The sequence below is a fragment of the Podarcis erhardii genome (assembly GCF_964252035.2).
Source record: "Podarcis erhardii genome assembly, chromosome: 2".
Taxonomy (NCBI): Eukaryota; Metazoa; Chordata; class Lepidosauria; order Squamata; family Lacertidae; genus Podarcis; species Podarcis erhardii.
In genome coordinates, this window is record NC_138498.1 from 106,509,842 (window position 1) to 106,522,127 (window position 12,286).

General features: G+C 45.0%; 1 long non-coding RNA gene and 1 pseudogene across 3 annotated transcripts in view; one reads left to right on the forward strand and one right to left on the reverse strand.

Annotated features, from left to right (window-relative positions):
* Positions 1 to 1,941: 1,941 nt before the first annotated feature.
* Positions 1,942 to 11,805, reverse strand: LOC309337057 (epidermal differentiation-specific protein pseudogene; annotated as a pseudogene). 2 transcript variants are annotated; one of them, XR_014161654.1, is made up of 2 exons: positions 11,539 to 11,805; positions 1,942 to 3,523 (listed from the first exon to the last, which is right to left on the reverse strand). The product of XR_014161654.1 is annotated as an epidermal differentiation-specific protein pseudogene (transcript). The 2 variants fall into 2 exon arrangements; XR_014161655.1 differs by having other exon boundaries at positions 1,942 to 3,526; positions 11,539 to 11,804.
* The window catches only part of LOC309337428, a 303,990-nt gene continuing 296,436 nt past the window's right edge, over positions 4,733 to 12,286 (forward strand). The window contains exon 1 of the long non-coding RNA XR_014154287.1: positions 4,733 to 5,053. This is a non-coding gene — a long non-coding RNA (uncharacterized lncRNA). The remainder of the gene's footprint in view (positions 5,054 to 12,286) is intronic.

Below are 12,286 nucleotides of genomic sequence, written 5' to 3' on the forward strand. Positions count from 1 at the left end.
AAGTTAATTTTATTTGAAAGTGGACATTGGAAAACTACTAAAATGAGTTCTATGGAAACACAGTTAGGGGGGATTCGAGGAAGTCATTTAACAATGATATTTAAATTAGGATTTTAACAGTTAGGATATATGTTTGTTTGTTTATGTTTTTCTTTTGTGTCTATTATAAATCTGAAATATTAATTAAAAAATTTGAAAATAAAAAGGAAAAAAAGAAGACCCCTTAATCCCAATCTTATTTTATTGTTTGGTAGTTTTACAAAAAGCAAAAGACATACACATGCCAATAAATAAATTTTAGAAAGGGGCAAGATTAGATGCAGATGCACAAAGCACTTTTATTTTATTTTAAAACAAGACTCCTTGTGCTCCTCTCCCCCTATCTTCCTGGAAAGCAGATAGCAGAGAAAAATCTCAGTTCTTTTTGACCAGGGGTGGCAAACCTGTGGTCTTCCAGCTACAGCTCCCATCAGCCCCAGACCAGCATAACCAATGGCGTGGGATCATGGGAGTTGTAGTCCAACACCATTGGGTGGGCCAGAAGTTGCTCAATCCTGTTTCAGACCCGTTGCTACCCAGCATGACAGTGAAGTTGTCTGTCCCAAGCAGATGTGTGGTCAAAGAAAGGCAGTCAGGACATTAAAAAACAAACAAACCAGAGAATCCTAGAATTGACAGGTGACCATGAAGAGTCTTCTGTAACCTGTGCTCACTTGCTCGAACCATTAGGATTTCGTTCTATTGCTTTCAGTGCTGATGTGGTGCACCTTAAGTGCTCCTGCTCTTCTCCTCTGGTGCAGCCAGACAACCTGGACGATATACAGTGGTACCTTGGTTCTCAAATGCCTTGGTCCTCAAACAACTTGGAATCCAAACACTGTAAATCCGGAAGGAAGTGTTCCAGCTTGCAAACTTTTTTCAGAAGCCAAATGTGCTCCGTTTTACAATACGATATCTTTATTGTCATTGTCCCATACAGAACAATGAAACTGAAAAATCTACATAAGACATTCAAAAACCCCTAAAAATTCTGAAACCCCATTTTAAAATGCAATATACTTTAGAGACTCCTTATGCTGCATTTAGAAACAGAATTTGCATTTTGAGTGTTACGCTTCCGTTTTGAGTGCTACACTGAGGTCTGTCTGTTTTTGCTATTTATTTTGCGTTTTTGTTTTGCAGCTCTTTTTTGTTTTGTTCTTGTGACTGTGTGGAACCCAGTTCAGCTACAGATTGATTGATTGTATGACTGCAGTACATTGTTTATTGCTTTCATTTTATGGATCAACGGTCTTGTCAGATAGTAAAATTCATGTTAAGTTGGTGTTTTAGGGGTTGTTTTTCAAAGTCTGGAATGGATTAATCCATTTTGCATTACTTTCTATGGGAAGGCGCGCCTTGGTTTTGGAACGCTTTGGTTTTGGAACGGACTTCTGGAACAGATGAAGTTTGAGAACCAAGGCACCACTGTAGTCCATTTCTTTGGGTAGGTAAAGTCATTGGAAATTGTTTTATCCTGAGTCATTACTGCATCTAGCCCAGTATTACCCCTACAATGACTGGCAATAGCCCTCCAGAGCTTCAGCCAAAATCCTTGCCCAGCCCTGTTGTCTGGAAATGCCAGGAATTGAACCTGGGACCGTCTGCATCCAAAGCACGGGCTCTGTCTCCTGAGTTATGGCCCTTCTTCTTGGTCCTGCCACCTTTGACCTAGATAGCCTTGCTGCTATTCTACTGCTGCTATTCTAGGACTGGTACTGGAAAGCCCAGGATTAAAGAGATGCCTCAACTAATCTTCCTCCAAGGTGGACCATTCCCTGACCATCTCCTGCCAGATAAGCATAAATATACTGGGAGATGTTTGTGGAGAGGCAGTTCAGTAGACTCATTCTTGGCTTTGTTATTGTCTGCTGGAACATCCTTGAGAGAAGACTTGAGTCGTTATTCGTTTATTTACATTTTGTTAGTCAACCTCATGTGTTTTTCAACGTGGAAGTTGCCCTGTGAACTACCATAGTAGCTCATTCCCATGCAATGCTATCTTCAACCCTTCTCTAAACCAACCCTACAACCCAGAAACCATCACCGTGCCCAACGATAACAGCCTAGCAGAGACGCAGAACCTGTGGCCACCCAGACGTTGCAGGTCTACAACTCCCATCATCCCCTGACCGCTGGGTTATGCCAGCTGAGGAGGATGAAGGTTGGGAGTCTAGCCACACCTGGAGGCCACAGGTCCCACACCCTTGAAATAAGACTTTCCCCTTCACCCACAGAGTATGATATGGGAGTGGCCACCCCACTGAGGTCCTCAGACAACACCAAAAAAGCTCATTCAGGCAGGGGTTTAGGATCTCTCCCCAGATGTTCCTGGTTCAGGCTGAGCCTGGAAATGCTCCCTTGTTTCCACACGAGAAGGTTGGGTGAAGGCAGCACCCTGCGCTGTTGAGGTAGGCTTCATGGTGTACCTGGTGCTGATGGTGCGTCCAGACACACACCGGTACTCCGCATGCTCTTTCCTTTCCTTCCCATTCTGGCAGATGGTCAGCTCCACCGGCACCGAGGTGGTGGTCTCCTTCTTGACCACGTGGATCGTGAGCTGGGTGCAAGGAGGGATCTTGGCAGGCAACATAACCTCCACCTTCTCACTGGTGGTGGTCGACTCGTGCTTCCCTTTCTCCACCACCAAGACGTTGGCACCTCCCACGGTGATCTGGAAGGAGAAGCCAAGCTTGAGGGATGTGGTGTTGCTGAAGTGGAAGCTCTGGATGACGGTGGCATTGTACTCCCGGCAAGTGTTGGCGGTGAACGCTTGTTCGTACTCAGTGCAATTGGTTCCCACAATCTCATCGATCAGAATGTCCTTCTCGTCCTCCACTTTCTTCTGGTCCCACAGGAGTTTGGCGGTGACGATGGGCCGGCCAGCCTGCAGGGGGCGCAAGTGGGACAAGCTGTCGTCAAAGTCAAGCTCCGTTTTGTAGTCGTGGACACGCTCCCCGGGCCAGGCGATGTGGTACCACCCGCCCCGGTTCGGGTGCTTATACAGGAGCCAGGCGCCGCTCTGCACCACGTGGGAAGAGACCCGGTCGTTGAAGTAGCCATAGGTGAGGTTGGTTTCTTCCTTCACCACTTTCTTCTGTCCCTCATAGTTGGGGAGTTCGTAGAGGGTGATCTGGGGGTTGGAGAGATCGTAGTGGACCAGCCGGAGGGAGGAGATTTTGTTGCTCTTGTCGATCTCTTCATAATCCCCTTCCTCGAAAGCAAAGCCGTCCCCCTCAAACTTGGAGGCTTTGTAGGCGACCCAAGGCTGTCCTATCACCTTCAGTGAGGAGATGCAATCGCCAAAATCCAGGTCGTGAAGGTCAGGGATGTCACAGGTGAACTCTTTGCTGAGCCCCTGAAAATTGGCCTTGTCATACACAATTATCTTGTTCACACTGGGCTGTCTGGCAGACATCGCAACCTCTGCAGGAGCGTCTCCCATGGCAAATGGGAGTCAGAAACGGTGTTGCCCAAGTCTCCACTGCTAGAAGGGAAAGTGGAAAGATTTACTTTCTTGGTTCGATTGTACCAATTGCACATGGAAACAAAGACCTTTGCATGCATCTGCATGGGGCAACTTTTCTCCCTCTTCCTCCAAATCCTTCTGAAAATAATAATCTTATGTTTTTGGTGAAAATAGAGCCACATTTACGCCATACATTGAAAGCATTATGATACTACTTTAAACACTGGTAGCTTCCCCCAAAGAATTCTGGGAGCTGTGGTTTGTTAAAGTTGTTAGGAGATCCCTATTCCCCTCACAATTCCCAGAGTTCCTTGTGAAAAGAAGAGGACTGCTAAACTACTCTGTGAAGGGAATAGGGATCTCCTAACAACTCTCAGTACCTTTAACAAACTACAACTTCCAGAATGCTTTGGGGGAAGCCACAAGTGTTTAAAGTAGTATCATAATGCTTTCAATGTATGGCATGAATGTGGCCTTGGTCCTCACCCCTAACTAAAATACAGTGGTACCTTGGGTTAAGTACTTAATTCGTTCCGGAGGTCCGTTCTTAACCTGAAACTGTTCTTAACCTGAAGCACCACTTTAGCTAATGGGGCCTCCCGCTGCTGCTGCATGATTTCTGTTCTCATCCTGAAGCAAAGTTCTTAACCTGAGGTAATATTTCTGGGTTAGCGGAGTCTGTAACCTGAAGCGTATGTAACCTGAAGGTATGTAACCCGAGGTACCACTGTACACCCATTTGTAACTGAAATGTACAAAAGTGCAAAAGCCCTCATCTGTTGTTACCTTTGCCACCATTCCCACCCAACTGTCATTGTCTTTTTCCGTTGTCAGTAGACAGACAGGATTAAGATATTTTACGGTGCAGCAGCATCAAGGCCACATTGTACCATAAACTGAGATTACATTTCAAACTGTCCTCTCCATTCAGTACATGCATCAAACTTTCTTCTGTCAACATACCAAATCCAAACAGTTTCCATGGACTTAAAAAAAGAGACCAGCCAAGATGACACACAAATTAACATACCATTGAAGTGAGGCTAAAAGTATTGATGGGAGAGAAATTTGATTAAGTTCTCATACAAAGGCAAATCTACCTAATGCACAAATCAAAACACACACATCCTCTGAAAATTCACACTTCTCTGAATGCTAAAGTGTGCATTGAAATGCATATATTAGTGAAATAACATACAAAAATGCATTGTATTAGGGAACATTTTGGAGGTCCCAGGTCGCAAGGTGGTTAGATTGGTCTCAACTAGGGCCAGGGCCTTTTCAGTACTGGCCCCAACTTGGTGGAATGCTCTGTCACAAGAAACTAGGGCCCTGCGGGACTTGACATCTTTCCGCAGGGCCTGTAAGACAGAGTTGTTCCGCCTGGCCTTTGGTTTGGACTCAGTCTGACCCTTATGTTTCCCTCCCCTTATGGTTTTGATCTATGGGCTACTTTTAAAATGAGGCTGCATTTTAAATTGCATTTTAACCTGTATTTTAAATTGGGGTTTTTTCCTATTATGTTTTTACTGTAATTTTACTGGTGTTAGCCACCCTGAGCCCGGCTCTGGCTGAGGAGGGCAGGGTATAAATAAAATTCATTATTGTTGTTGTTGTTGTTGTTGTTGTTGTTGTTGTTGTTGTTGTCTGGCCGGGGAAGGTGGGGTATAAATAAATTTTGTTGTTGTTAACATTGCAAAAATATGTATATTATGAGAAAATTATTCTAATATGCTGGCGAATGTCCATGTTGGCTTAAGAATAAATATATAAATAAATAAATCACAAACTCCAGGAAACTTAGAGAAACTGAAATGGTCAGTTTCACCCATTCCTAGCCCACAAATACTGATCGGATGGCTCAACGCACAGAAATAATAAAGTAATTATTTTTTTAAATGTGGATGCTAAAGAAATGCTGGTTTCACAGCTAAGAGCAGTGGGGCCTTCCCTTTAGCAGAGCTGGCCAGACCTCTGTACTCACTCCCGCAATGGCTCTGTTTTCCATCCACATCTGGAAGCAACACACCTTTGAAAACCAGCAATCTTGCCTGCAGGAATAGTGCTGTCGCACTCAGGATCTGCTTACAAGCTTCTTGTGGACAAGGGTGAGAACAGGAAGGTGGGCTTGACAGGCCAGTGGTACCTCTGGTTACATACTTAATTCGTTCCGGAGGTCCGTTCTTAACCCGAAACTGTTCTTAACCTGAAGCACCACTTTAGCTAATGGGGCCTCCCGCTGCTGCCACGCCACCGGAGCACAATTTGTGTTCTTATCCTGAAGCAAAGTTCTTAACCTGAGGTACTATTTCTGGGTTAGCGGAGTCTGTAACCTGAAGCATATGTAACCCGAGGTACCGAGCTTATATACTGTATAAGCTTCTGCTTCACAGCCCTGTTTAGGGAAGCTTTTAATGTTTAATAGGTTATTGTATTTTAATACAGTGGTACCTCGGGTTACATATGCTTCAGGTTACATACACTTCAGGTTACAGACTCCGCTAACCCAGAAATATTACCTCGGGTTAACAACTTTGCTTCAGGATAAGAACAGAAATCGTGCTCCGGCAGCGTGGCGGCAGCGGGAGGCCCCATTAGCTGAAGTGGTGCTTCATGTTAAGAACAGTTTCGGGTTAAGAACAGACCTCTAGAATGAATTAAGTTCTTAACACGAGGTACCACTGTATTCTGTTCTTATGCTATGCTGCTTTTTAAAAAATCTGAATTACTGAGCTGTCAAGCAAGCAGCAGTTTGTGGTGCAGGCAAGGAAAAACTTTTGTGCTATATCTAATGATCAGGTAGGGTTGCTCTGTTTTAAAAAGTAAAGACCAGAACACCCTGAAAGTTGTTGTTTTTCCCCCCTAAAAGAAACCACAAAAATTGTTGAGCCAAAAAAAGAGAAGATTTTTTGATTGACCTGCCTGAGATCCGGACGTCAGTCCCGCCTTTGAAATCCCAGTTATGTCTGGGACAGTCCAGACGTCTGGCAGCTCCATGATTAAGACTACTGAGCATGGGTGGGAAAGGGTAGTCAAGTAATGACTAGCAAATCGTTCAAAATTGCCTCTTGAGGGGATTGCATAGGAGTCAGGAAGGAGGTAAAGGCATACTAGCTGTTGCAAATGGCTCACTATCACCTTCTTGAGAGTTTCCTGGAACATCTGGTTGGCCATTTTGTGGAGACCAAAAGGCTGCGCTCGGTACACACTCTTGGCTGTTCTTCCCATTTTCTAAAAGGATCCTGTCCGCTATAACCCTGTAGCAATGATGTAGCTGAATACATTTCACCAGAGAGGAAGGTGATCTGAGCCTTGTGACAGATGTGAACCCGTTCCCCCTGTATTGCAATGCTTGGAATGAAACAGTCTGGATATCTTCTGCGTTGCCACTTTGGCTGCAGCACATAGCACACTTCTGAAGCACCTTTAAATCTCTCCCCTCCCAGAAAGGAATAATGGGAACTGTAGCTTACTCTTGGTGCAGAACTACAGTTCCCAGCACCCTTAAAGGTAAAGGTATAGGGACATCTGACCATTAGGTCCAGTCGTGGCCAACTCTGGGGTTGCGGCGCTCATCTCGCTTTATTGGCCAAGGGAACCGGCGTACAGCTTCCAGGTCATGTGGCCAGCATGACTAAGCCGCTTCTGGTGAACCAGAGCAGTGCACGGAAACACCGTTTACCTTCCCGCCAGAGTGGTACCTATTTATCTACTTGCACTTTGATGTGCTTTCGAACTGCTAGGTTGGCAGGAGCAGGGACCGAGCACTGGGAGTTCACCCTGTTGCGGGGATTTGAACCGCTGACCTTCTGATCGGCAAGTCCTAGGCTCTGTGGTTTAACCCACAGCGCCACCTGCGTCCCTTAGCAAACTATAATTCCCATGATTCTTTGGGGCCGGCGCTGCTGTTTGCAAAGCCATGTAGATTTACAACCCAATGAGCTTAGGGCTCCAAGGAAGAAACCAACCTACTCCTTCGCAGATATTGAAGGCTCAATGTATCAGAGCCAGTTTCACCTATTACATTACCCATGTTGACTGCGTAGCACCCCTGAACTCAGGACTCCAGTTAATTTCTAGGTGGAAAGAAGTGAGGCCAAATGCCATTCCCACCTCTTGCTTTGGGCCAACAGATGCAAATGCAGAATCCAATTTATTTCACCCCTTATAAGTTTTGGAAAATGTAAGCACCGGGTGTGGGAGAACATGGGTATGTCACAGGAAGCAGAAATTGGGATATGATCACGGTAGTGAAGCGTTCAGACAACCATGTCTCCCTTGATTCAGAGGACTATAACAGAACTACAGTCGTACCTTTGGTTTTCAAACAGCTTACTTCTTCAACGTTTTGGCTTCTGAACGCTGCGAACCCGGAAGTGACTGTTCCAGTTTGCGAACTATTTTTGGAAGCCGAACATCCGACAGGGCTTCTGCAGCTTCTGATTGGGGCTGCAGGACCTTCCTGCAGCCAATCAGAAACCGTGCTTTGGTTTCCAAACGTTTTGGAAGTGGAACGGACTTCCGGAATGGATTCTGTTCGACTTCTAAGGTACGACTATACTCCCCCCCCCCACAAGCCACTACACACCAAAAAATGTATCATATTTATCCATAGCCTTTTAACAAATTTGTTGTGGCATTTTTTGTGCATGGAACAGAGCCTTTTTGAAGTACAGTGGTACCTCGGGTTACATACGCTTCAGGTTACATATGCTTCAGGTTACAGACTCCGCTAACCCAGAAATAGCGCTTCAGGTTAAGAACTTTGCTTCAGAATAAGAACAGAAATCAGGCTCCAGCGGCGCAGCGGCAGCAGGAAGCCCCATTAGCTAAAGTGGTGCTTCAGGTTAAGAACAGTTTCAGGTTACGAACGGACCTCTGGAACGAATTAAGTACTTAACCTGAGGTACCAGTGTAAACAATATAAGTGATGCAAAATATTCCTAGGACTCATTCACACAACCGCAGAAAATGCAGGTTACGTGGCTGCACAGGTAAACCCAACTCAACCTCATGCTGAGCACATGCCCCAAAACAATATTTACTGCACCGATGCTCTTGGCTGCTTTCCACTGACTTGGCAAATGTGTGTTAGGTTTTCGAGCCGGATAAGTTCATGAGCAATGTCCTGACTCCTGACTCCTTCCCTGGATGAGCAGCAGATTCCTCACCCTGCTTGAGTTTCCAACATGCCAATTTGGGCGTGTGAGTAAACCAAGCCATCTTCTTGGCACTACCCACCTTGGCTGGTTCTCACCCAAGGGCGCCAAGAAAGCCTGGTGAGGCAACTTATGGTAGTTTCAAACAGGTCATCAAGTAATAAACCTAATGACTGCAGGATTAGTATGCCCCAAACTCCCACTTGGTTCCCTGTCCCACAGGCTCAGAGTCAAAGCATGAGGCAGGCAATGAGTTTGTAAAACAGCTGAAAGGAAGACCAAACTGAAGTTACTAGGTAAGTGCTCCCACCACCAGGCAACTAATTCTTCCTCTCCCATCAGGGATCGAACACTCTATTGTTGTGTTTTAATTGTTGTAATAACAACAATAGCAACACTGGTTCTCTCGGTTTTCCATTTTTCCAATATCAAATTCAGTTTTCCACATTCCAGCAGCAAGTTTGCAATTAAGAAAAATAACCCTCTTTAAAATCCATCAGTGTTTTAGATTGAATTTCTCCCAGTACACACATTTAGGGGTAGCTTTGACTAATGTAACACATTCTGGCAAGCGATTTTCATGAACATATTCATTTTCATGCAGGACTTCCCCTAATTTTTTTTTTGGGGGGGGGGAAGGTAAACATTGGTTGGATGAGTGCATTGCAAAATTCAGATACATGCAAATTTCAAAAGGATGATTAAGTTTCAGTTCAAACCTCAAATGCAGATTTGATAGATTCACCTTTGAATATGAACTGAGTTGAGTTTCTCCTCCATCCCTACTTCCAATATACTATCTGAAATTATAGTTGTGTGTGGGGTGTGTGTGGACCAATTCTTTTCCCACTCTCTCCCTCTTCCTTTGACTTTCAGGTACCTACAGAACATTGCAGAGAGCTTCTCAATGAGGTGGCAGTGAACTATAGCTGGTTCGGTTAATTTCTCTGCAGGACCGGGCAAAAGGCAAAGAGCAAGATTTTTTTTATTTAAAAAAAGTTTTAAAAAATACTTCCTGCATTTAACAAAGGCTCAAGATACTGGTTTCCTCAACTTCTTTCGCTAAAATGATACACAAACATAATCACTCCCTCTATTATCAAACTCAGGGTGGGTGCCGACAAAACTGTAACTAAAATAGCACCACCAAGAAGCAGAAGGGTGGTATAAGGATGCTCAGAGGAACCCGAAGTTTGCATCATCATCTTCATCATCATTATTATTATTATTATTATTATTTTAAATTGGGACGGGTGAGGACCAAGCTTGCTCAGGAGTCATGGTTAAAGTAAAATGTCTGTTTGCGGGATCACAAGTTCATCGAGGACTGGGGAAAATTTACAGAATATCTGAAAAGTATATGTGATGAACAAACAACGCTAGTGGGATTTAAAGAAGTTTTGTGAAAGTTAGAGGAGTATTGTTAAAAAGGAATAGGATAGTAAGGGTATATTAAAAGCCAATATTAAATTCAAGAATGCGTAAAGTATGTAAAAATATGTATGATTTGCAGAGAATCTGATGGAAGTCTAAAAAGTTGAAATTTGTGAAAAAAATTTGATATGGTGAAATTTTATAATGGAAAATTTAATAAAAATTATTATAAAAAAAAATAAAGTAAAATGTCTGTTTGCACACTGTGCTTGTAAATTGTAAACAATGCTGAAAACCCTAATAAGCTATAGATAACAAAAACAGAAAATGGGGGTGGGGGGTGTGAAACATTCCACCCTAGAGAACAGCATAGCTGGCTGGCGGAACCCCAAACAGAGCATTCCTGTTAGGTGAGGCTACCCTGCAACATTTTGTTGCAGATCCCACTCGTATGTCCTGTTTTTAGGACTTATATCTCTGTGCTGTTCTCCCTTTCTTCTGCGGTATACGTTGCCCAAGCGTTCAGAATGCTGTGAAAGCTGAAAACCAGATCTACATCAAGGAGAACATTTCCGCACATGTTAAAAGTGTGCAAGTTGACACAGAACAGCGATTCAGCCCATCACCTACGAACTAGAAGCCGCTGGTCCAAATCTCAGCAACAATCTTAATGTGGGAGGGGGCATGCAGAAATTGGCATCTCAGTTCTTTCACCCTGCGCTCAAAGCATAGCTGTCAACCTTCCCTTTTTTTGCAGGAAATCCCCTTATTCCAGCGGCATTTCCCACTGCTTCCCGCTGCTATTTCGGATTGTTAGATATCCCATAGACTATCCCCGGGACAGATGAGGCTGCTGATCCCTTAATTTCAAATCTGAAAGTTGACAGCTATGGCTCAAAGACTGAATCAAGATTACTCTAATATTGTACTCCATGAATCAGAGAAAAAATAACAAAATGCAAACGGCTGGGTAAATTTGGATGGACTCTTCGGTTCCTTTGCTGCGGGGTAAGCAATCCTGCGTGAAAATCACCAGGCTGAATTAGCCAGACTGTTAGCAACCCACCTGTGGGACGCGGGTGGTGCTGTGGGTTAAACCACAGAGCCTAGGACTTGCTGATCAGAAGGTCAGCGGTTCAAATCCCCGCAACAGGGTGAACTCCCAGTGCTCGGTCCCTGCTCCTGCCAACCTAGCAGTTTGAAAGCACATCAAAGTGCAAGTAGATAAATAGCTACCACTCTGGCGGGAAGGTAAACGGCATTTCCGTGCGCTGCTCTGGTTCGCCAGAAGCGGTTTAGTCATGCTGGCCACATGACCCGGAAGCTGTACGCCGGCTCCCTCGGCCAATAAAGCGAGATGAGCGCTGCAACCCCAGAGTGGGTCACGACTGGACCTAACGGTCAGGGGTCCCTTTACCTTTAGCAACCCACCACAAAGTTCGCAGGACACCCTCTCCCCACCCTTAAACCCCATTTTAGGTAGGTGGCATGGCTTACCCGAGACGACTGGCATCGACAGCTTTGTGTCTTAAAAAACAACCGTCCCAGCACAAGAAGTGTTTATATCCCCGTGTTACAAACACACCCCTTTTAAATTGGGCGTTGAAGGCTGGGCTTTGATCTTGTCAGGACCTGAAGAGCAAAACTACAGGTTTTATCTGCCTCACGCCAACAGCAGACACATCCCACACATCTCGGGGAGCCAGATTCTCCCTCACCCTGGGCGTGCAACAATCGTGTCACACAAACTCTTGGCCACTTCCTTAGCAGGGCGACTACCACAGATTGCGGTAGGCTTGGCTTGTGACCTCGGCCAACTTTTCCACCCCTCCCACCGGACGCTACCCCAGCGAAGGCTCTAGGGACAACTCCCTGTGCTTCATCAACCTGTGTGCAACCACAGATGATTAAGAACAGGTTGAATCAGTCTCAGAAGCTTGTGCAACTCCAAGTCAATCACTGCAGCTGTTTCCAGGTGTTCTTGCAACACCGCCAGTTAATTCCCTTCACACCCTTGGGAAGGTTTACCACTGCAACTTTGAAGGAAGCAGGAAAGGCTTCACGCAGACTTCCAGGATGCAAGAGACCAAACTTGCTAGCCCAGAGTTTGGTCAGAGCAGATCAAGCCTTCCCGTGCTATGAATTACAGTGTGACATGGCGCTTAGTGTGTCAGGCAAGGGACTGGGAGACCTGGGTTCCAATCCTTACTCGGGCACAAAGTTCACCAGGTGACCTTGACCCAAC